Genomic DNA, 8,991 nt, shown 5'->3' with positions numbered 1-8,991 from the left:
CTGTGATCCCTCACCTGTACTCTGAGATAAATGCAAGAATATTTGTGAGTATTTTTCAAATTTTCATCAATAGGAGAATGGATATTTTATTATATTTATATGAGAGAATGCCACACAGCAGTGAAAATAAATGGAACAAAGCTACATACATCAATGTCAATGAATCTTTAATATGTATGCAATTTTGAGTAAAAAAAAAAAGGTCTAGTTTCAGGAGAATGAATACACTATAATTGCATTTATATAAATATCAGAAACAGGCAAAACAACTGTATTGTTTAGTGTCACAGATATATAGGGTACAATTTTAAAATGGAAAACAAAAGTTTGACAATTTTCAGAATAGTGGTTATATATAGATTGATAGAGTGTGTGATATATGATCTGCAACTGGTGTAATGGATGTCTTCATTTAGGTTCCCACAAATCAGAGCCAGAAAAAGTACTCTTTTTCAAATAATTTACCAGGGGCTTATTTCAGGAGAAGGGGAATAAAGGAAGCAGGATAGGAGAGAGGGGAAAGAGCTAAGGAGGAATTTGGATCTCACCTGGAGACAAGCTTAACTAGGATCCTACAAAGATGCTCTGGAGCAAAAATTGTGCTACACAGTTGTTCCCACATCCAAAGAAGTGGGCTGGCTTATTCTTCTCTGTCAGTCATTGGTCAAGGCCAGTCTTTTATGGAGAAGAAGATGTGGTATAGCATCAAGGGCTGGGAGGCTCTCATTTGGATCACCTGAGAATGTGGCAGGTGTGCATTGTTAAAACCAAAACTCACAGCAGATGGAGAATGGGTGCTCCAGCCAATAAAATCTCAATAGGAGTTAATGACATCCACCAAGTTTCACTGCCTGCATGACTAAGAACCACTGATTTCTCAAAATAGCTTTATTCCTTACAAGCACAGCTCCTCTAGGATTCTAGTTCATCATAAAATCTGGGAAATTTTTCAAAAAGAGAGCTAGTAGAACAAACTAGAGTACTCAGGGCTTCGGTTGGTCCCAATGCCATAACTGATACTCAGCATCTCTCTCCTTTGTCACTTATTGTGTTTTCCTTCCTTTGTCCCTAGCAATTCTGCTAGTCTCAATGACTTGGCTGGTGCTTTTTACTCAAACCTTCAATACTTACCTGGCCTTAGTTGCTGTTAGTTTCCCATTTACAGATAAATTGTGGTATGGAAGTAACAAAAGATGTCTACTGGATCATCTGACTGTGAAATATATTCCTTCTTGTCCTGTTTTTGTAGTATCAGCCCTGCCTGCTCATACTTTTTCAAAGCCTTTACCCTTGCAGGCGTAGAAACTACTTTCTGTCGTTGCTTGTCTCTTGGCACTGGGACCCCAAAGTGACCTGATGAGAACCATAAATTTAAAGTTTAATAGGCCTGTGAGTGTGTTCCATGGTATAAATGACCCCCTTTTGGGAACCAACAACTCTAGTCACATAAGGTGAATAGATTGTAGAAAGCACAAATTCCTGATGTGGGTCACTGGGAGTGATTATGAGTGGGGCCCAACTTCTGCTTCTTGGTTCCTGGACCAAAGTAATCTGTCTGGTGTGGATACAGCACCATATAGTAGTCATTGGATTGAGATGTATAATGCATCCTGAAGGACAGTGCCCCATTCTAATAAAGTATTATCCACAAACTGGCAATTCAGCTGTGCCATATAGGAAAATTCCCAATAATCCATTATAATGGTGTAGTATATGACATGTTTAGTGAGTTAGGACCTCTGGTGGTATAATGCCTAAGGCATCTGACTGCTAACCAGAAGGCTGGTGGTCCAAACCCACCAACCCCTCCTCAGAAAGAAGATTGGGCAATCTACTTCCATAGAGATACTGCATTGGAAACACAAGGAGGGGTTGTCATGAATTGGAACCGACTCAACAGCAGTGAGTTTTTTTCATGTGCCCACCATCACACCTTGTTTGTTGTAAAGGTCTGAGGTGATATTTATTATACAGGAGCCCATGCTAGTTATCCTTTGATATGTATCCTCAGATTATTGTGCCATTTAAGTCACTGCTAAAATGAAAAGCAAACCTAACTCCAGAATATATGTTAATTCCAGTCAGCATGAAATGTTGCCATTTCTGGAGCAAAAGGAGCTCAATATAATCAACTAATGATCAAGTGAATGGTTGAGTCTTCTTGTGAGATGGTACCTTGCCATTGGCTCAACATTGGTCTCTATTACTGACAGGGTCTTTTAACTGACTGACAGAATACTTAGTGGAAGATGCTTGCAAAAGGCTCAAGTCAGCAGTCTTAACTCTTAATAAAACTGCCAAGTTGAAGTCACATTTTATAACCACTTTAAATTGGAGTACAGAAATGTTTGAAATTTTTAAATGTGTGAAGTCCAAAATTATGAGACTCTTGGTCAACAGAGATTGTAGACAGTAGGTTGAGAGGGTCTTCATATTAGAGTTGTATTTATCTCCATTTCTGCTTACATAACAACTCCAGCCTTAGCCAATTCTTTTTTATTTTTGTAGAACTTTACTGAGAACAGCAAAAAACAGTCAACACATAAGAGAATTCTGTATTGTTTCAATATTTCCATGTAGCAAAGGAGTCAGCAAACTACAGCCCACAGGCCAGCTGCTTGTTATTGTAAATAAAGATTTATTGGAACACGGCTGTGTACATTGGTTAAATATTTTCTATGGCTTTTGCACTAAAACAACAGAGTGGAGCAGTTGTGACAGAGACCTATATCCTGCAAACCTAACATATTTTCTATATGCCCTTTAAGAAAGATTTTGCTGACCCTTGCTCTAGAATTTGAATTAGCTCTAACTTCAAATTAATCCAGAATTCAATCACTTGTCATTACTTCCACTGCTACCACCCTGTTCTAAACCAACATAAACTTCTGTCACAATAATTGCCATATAGCCTCATGTTTCTACCTTGAGACTTCTGCATGATCTGTTTGCTCTACTTGAAATGATCTTCCCCAAGATAACATAAGACTAGCTTCCTGAACTGCAGGTCTTTCTCAAATATTACTTTTTCAATGAGTCTTTTCATGACCACTCTCTTTCAATTTCAACCTCCCTTCCCTGGTACTCTGTTAAATATGTTCTCCACAGTACGTACTGTAACTAATGACATACTTATCTTCTTTATTTGCTTATTGTTGTGATGGTTCCTGAGGGGTTCGTTCGTTCTTCCTTTGTTTCTTCCTTTGTTCCATCCTTCCTTCCTGTCTTCCTTCTTCCCATTCTCCCCTTCTCTCTGCTTTCTATTGATGCATCCTCCAAGCTTAAATCAATACGTTACACAAAATAAACACTAGATGAAATTTATTGAATGGTTGTATGAATCATTTAAGCAAGCAGGTGCCTATAAATATGTTCTCCTTCCCATAATTTAAACACACAGAAGAAGCTTCTCTTGTTAGAAGAAGTTGAAATTAAGAGAAGCAGAGATGAGTGAGAGAGAGAGAGAGCAGAAGAGAGAGAAAATTGATGCCATAGTTTGAAACCTTAGAGTTCTGGAGTCAATTCAACCATAGTACCATTCTTAGGTATGTAAGATAACAAATTCCCTCCATTTTTTTAAATGTTGCTTAAGCTATTTTAAGTTGATTCTCTGCTAATAACAAGTAAATTATTATGACTAACAGTCAAATTCATGACATGCTATCTTATTTACTGTAGAACAATTGTTAAATACTGATCATTAAAATTATGTATGTGTGCATATTATGGAATATATAGAATACTACACCTGATAATTTAAAACACTTTCTTTTTCAGTATAAGTATCATTTATGAAAGCTGACAATGATGAAAACATAAATCATATCTCATTATATATGAGAAACCATTATGTAGCGATCATATATCCTCACCATAATTGAATTAAAATTGTAAAATAAAAAATAGAAGTTAAAATATCTTATTAGAATTTTTAAAACACAGTTCTAAATCATCGGTCACTGAAAACATCGTTATGTAAATTAGAAAACACAGAGAATTGAACGATCATGACATTGCATATCAGAACTTGGAGATTTCCACTAAAATAGCTCTTACTAAAATGTATAGCCCTCAAGACTTATTTTGAAAAGAGTGGCATAAAATTAATTAACTAAGCATCCAACTCAAGAAATTAGAATAAGAGAATAAATATTCAAAATAGTAGAAAAGATAAATAATGAAAACCATAAGCAGAAAACAGAGAGAAAGGAAAAAAGTTAAAAGTTAGTTCTTTAGAATGACTAATTACATGGAAAAAATCTGTGACTATTGATCAAGAAACAAAGAAAAAGAAAAAAATCTTTCAAAACTCAATTTTCTGAATGAAAGTTGCCCTTCAACTGAAGTTATAGAAGAAATTTCAAAGAGAGTAAGATAAAAATGTGCATTAAAAAATAATAATAAAACTGATAAATGCTTCAAAAATAAGTCATTAGAAATGACAATAGGAAATGTGAATAGTTACTAAGCATTAAAAAAATCTAAGTTCAAATTTTCTCACAAAGAAAATATTAAAGCTAGATTGTTTATTCAGTAAAGTTTAACAATTATTTAAGGGAAAGAGAATTTGTTTTATGCAGTCTCTTATGAATAGTTTTTCAACAATGACAACAACTTGGCATACAATTCAACTCAGTTAATTGGGGCTAGTGTAGTCTTGGCATTAAGACCAAACAAGGGTAATACAAAAGAATCTACTGACCACTGATAAAAAACTCATAATGAAAATATTTTCAACATATATCCAGCACTGTATAAAAATGATGATACACATCATCAGTGTTGGCTTCATCTGGGTAATGGAAATATGATTTGATAGAAAATCTAGTAATGCAATTTGCAACAAATTAAGGAAAAAATGCGATGAACACAATAGAGCAAAAATGTATTTGGTATAATTCAACATACCTCATGAATTCAAACATGAAAACACAACCTCTTAGCAAATGAGAAATAGATGGCATATTGTTCAGGGTTGATTTGTAGATAATAGAATCTGCTGCAACTGGTTCAAGGAGGAGAGGATTTATTTCAGCAACAGATGATCATCAAAATTATGATGACTTTACACATTATTTCTCATTTAGGCAAAGTCTAATTCTGCTCTGGCAGCTTTCCAGGACAACACCCTTCCAAGTGGTGACTCAGAGATCCAAGCTGCTTCCATTTCATAGCTTTGACATATAAAATTTATGGACTCCAGTATCACATGGAAATGGGGAGGAGGTGGGTCTCATGAGATATTTTTTAGGGCCAGTTGTTGGAGAGTTTTATATCACTTATGTTCATATCTCTTGGCCAGAATCCAATGACTTGTTCTCAGCCTAACTGCAAGAGAGGCTTGGGAGTATGGTTTTCTTGGATATGTAGGAAAGCTGTAAAAAGAAACATGATATGATGGATATACAGCATTGGCCCTGCCACAGAAGGAAACAATTTCATTCCTTTAAAATCTGGAGTGAGAGAAGATTGTCTGCCATCGTTACTACTGTTCACCATTGTATGGATAGCCCTAGAGAGGGCAATAAGCCAAGACAAATAGAAATAAATGGCATAAGGATTAAAGGAAAGAATTAAGTCTGATTATATGATGATTAACATAGAAAACCTAGAAGAAATTACAAACAAATCGTTATAATTAATTATAGGGTCTAGAAAGATTGCAGGGTAAAGTTTATTTTTTAAAACCCAGTTATATTTCTATGCATGAGCAACAAAAAGAAACTACAATTTGTGCGAATCTTTTTATACCACTTTTAAAATACTTCAGTTAGATCTTTTAGAAAAAAATATCTTTTTTTGTGAATAAGTAGTTATTTGAAGTTTAGCAATTCCTTCAGATTTATTCCTACAGATCACTTCTCAGTGCTTTGTTAGCTCAAATAAAATTAAATGGAGGAATTTTATTTATATAGTATATAACAATGTATAGCACAATTCCTTTAATTACTTGTAAGTAAATTCTAGTTCCCCATCTGTATGTATGAAGAGATCTCTTGACTGATACTCAGTTTTGCTTTCATCTTTATATCTATTTTCCTATATTGCTTGGATTTTTAATGAGCATATATTTATATTAGGAAAACATAAATGCAGTAATGGTATCACCAGATGGGGAATTAAGTAGCTCCATGCTCCCATCCCCCAGAAAGACACCCCAAACAAGCAGAAACTGCAGATCCAACTTTGTCACAACTCTGGAAACCAGTCAGTGATTTACAGCAGCTAAGCAAACACTGAACCAAGAAAAAGGCAACTTCAAAAAGGAAAACTCGGATGTTCTATGTGTCTAGTCCCCACCCTTTCCCTGGCTCAGTAGCTATCTTAAAGCTGTAGCAGACTGCATTCCCAGAGAGGGACCCGGGTCACAGGCTCGGGAGCAAGCAGAGTTGACTTCTGGAGGACTGATGCAAGGCACTCGTGTCTGCTTAGCTGATCCCAGAGCTCTTGTGTCATAGAAAGCCATCAGTCATTGTCCCAGAATTGTAACTGCCAGTAGGAACCTATGGCACTAAAGACTGGGATTGAAGCATACAGTACATGATTAAGGACTGCAAGGAAGAGGCAGAGAGAGTGTTTTTGTGAAACTTGTTGTTGTTATGCACCGTGGAGTCGGACCCGACTCATAGCGACCCCTCCTTGGGTTTCTGATGTGGCATCACCGTAGAAGTAGATTGCCCGACCTTCCTTCCGAGTAGTGGCTGGTAGGTTTGAATCGCCAGCCTCCTGGTTAGCAGTCAAGTGCCTTAGGCAGCTAGAACATTTAAAAGCATCTGTGGTGGAGCAAATAATTTGTATGGCAGTACTAACCTGAAGCTTGGTGGTTTGAACCCACCCAATGGCACCATGGAAGAAGGGCCTGGCTATCTGTTTCCGTAAAAATTACAGCCCATAAAAGGCTGTGGAGCAATATTACTTGGTAATATATGAGTTCTCCATGAGACAGAATTGACTCAATGACAGTGGGTTTTTTTGTTTTGTTTTGTTTTGTTTTTTAATATGAGGGAATTTAGAAACTCACACGCATGCCCAGGGCAAGAAGTATACTGAGAAATTACTCGAGAATACCTTACAGTTTACCTTGAGCTAATCTCAGTGAAAGGATGGCTAAATGTGGAAAGAGTATTCTGACACAGAGCCAGTCTCAAAATCGGGAGACTTTTTCTTTCTTTCTTGTTTTGCTTTTCTTTTCTGTTGACATTGAAGGAAATTTCTGTAAAAACACTAGCTTAACACTAGCAAAGAAAAAGAGACTTCAGTATCTACACATGATTAAGACAAAATGGTTTGAGCCACCAAGATGATGATTTAGAATTGTATGTTTTGATATAGAAAATAACTGAACTGTATTACTAATTAGAAAAGGGTACAGTGTATGATGTATTATTGAACAATAAAAGACATCTATTTACATAGATGAATGTCTGGAAGAATTTACATTAAGCTGTATGTATTGGCTGGCACTGTAAATTTAATGTAAAAATGTTGTAAATTTAATAGTGATTTTACTTCTGTTTTTATATTTTTCTGAATTATCTGATTGATTTTACACAGAGCACTTCTTTCTTTTAGTATCAGATGAAATCAATATTATTTCTATTTTGAAAGAAACAAAACACTTCATCTTTAATTTTCACATTTACCTAATGATAGTATGCCTCATTAATTAATGGATTTGCCCTTTGATTTAATAAAAGTTATTTCTCACTTCTACAAACAGAAATGGAAATTATCAAGTAGAAAAGTGTCACAAACCTGTCACTTCTGTGACTGCTGTTTCAGGTTTTAATGGGTAAATTGTCTACAGTAATTGCCCTCTTGATTCAGTTAGCAATACCAGGTTTCTTTGCCCAAAATTCATGGTAGTTTCTTTTTCCTCACACGCATTCTTACTTATAACCACCAATATTGAAGTTGTTATGAGTTGGATACAAGTCGACAGCAGTGAGTTTGGTTTCTTTTTTCTTTTCTTTTCTTTTTGTTTTTTTGAGTATTTATATGAAACATATCAATTAGATCAACTATAGCTTAATTGAAATACATAACATAAATATTGCAATTTCTAGAATTCCTCACTAAAGAACAGACAACTCCTGACTTAGATTGATTTAAACTGTTATACTTTATCACTATTTGAAACCTGGTATTGAACTTAAATATTTTCATCTCAGTCATCGATTTGTTTTAGATAGCAAACACCTACATGTACAGGCAGTCCCCAGGTTATGAATGTCTGACTTATGTACAAATCATAGTTACAAACTAACCCTCATAAAGCCTAGGATATTAAAAATTCAAGGCAGAGGTTTGTATTGACAAATGGGCACTACTTTGAAACATGCACCAAAATTATTATTGCTGTATTATTTTTATTTTAGTTTTACTGCTGTTGTGGGTGTTGAGTTGATTCTGACTCATAGTGACCCCATGTGACAGACTAGAACTCTCCCATATGCATTTCTTGGTTGTAATCTTTACAGATAGGAGCTCTGGTGGCATAGTAAATAAGGTCTTTGGCTGCTAACCAGAGGTCAGCGGTTCATAACCCACCAGCTTCTCTGTAGAAGGAAGATGGGCTGATCTACCTTCTGTAAAGATTAAAGTCTCAGAAACCTAATGGTGGCCACTATGAGTCAGAATTAACTTGATGGCAATGAGTTGGGTTTTGGTTTAATCTTCACAGAAACAGAGCACCAGGTCTTTCTCCCACAGAGACACAAACCTTAATGGTTAGCAGGCAAATTCTAGGTGCTATTATTATCCTCATTTTACTAAATCAGCATGGTAAGTTGTTGTTAGGTTGCACTGAGTTGGCTCCAACTCATAGCAACCTATGTACAATAGAACAAAATACTGCCCAGTCCTGCGCAATCCTCACAATCCTTGGTATGCTTGTGCCCATCATTGTAGCCACTTTGTTGATCACCTCTCTGGTAGCGTAGTGCCTAAGGCACTTGACTGCTAACCAGAAGGCTGGCGGTTCAAACCCAC

The sequence above is a fragment of the Orycteropus afer genome, unplaced genomic scaffold, assembly GCF_000298275.1.
Source record: "Orycteropus afer afer isolate SDZICR_OR568_19922 unplaced genomic scaffold, OryAfe1.0 scaffold00253, whole genome shotgun sequence".
Taxonomy (NCBI): Eukaryota; Metazoa; Chordata; class Mammalia; order Tubulidentata; family Orycteropodidae; genus Orycteropus; species Orycteropus afer.
This window is presented reverse-complemented; position numbering follows the sequence as displayed.